Genomic DNA, 282 nt, shown 5'->3' on the forward strand with positions numbered 1-282 from the left:
TAACAATCAACACAGCCCTGTAGAACCTCCACACTGCTGTAGGAAATTCACACAGCCTGTAGTAACCTCACACAGCCTGTAGCAACTCAACACAGCCTGTAGCAACTTCACACAGCCGTCAGCAACTCACACAGCCTGTAGAAACTCACACCAACAGCCTGTAGAAACTCAAAACAGCTGGTAGTAACTCAACAATCAGCCTGCTAGAAACTCACACTGCCTGTCAGAAATTCACACAGCTCTGTAGTAACCACAGCAGCTGTAGCAACTCAACACAGCTGG

This window comes from Salvelinus sp. IW2-2015, unplaced genomic scaffold (genome assembly GCF_002910315.2).
Source record: "Salvelinus sp. IW2-2015 unplaced genomic scaffold, ASM291031v2 Un_scaffold3095, whole genome shotgun sequence".
Classification (NCBI taxonomy): domain Eukaryota; kingdom Metazoa; phylum Chordata; class Actinopteri; order Salmoniformes; family Salmonidae; genus Salvelinus; species Salvelinus sp. IW2-2015.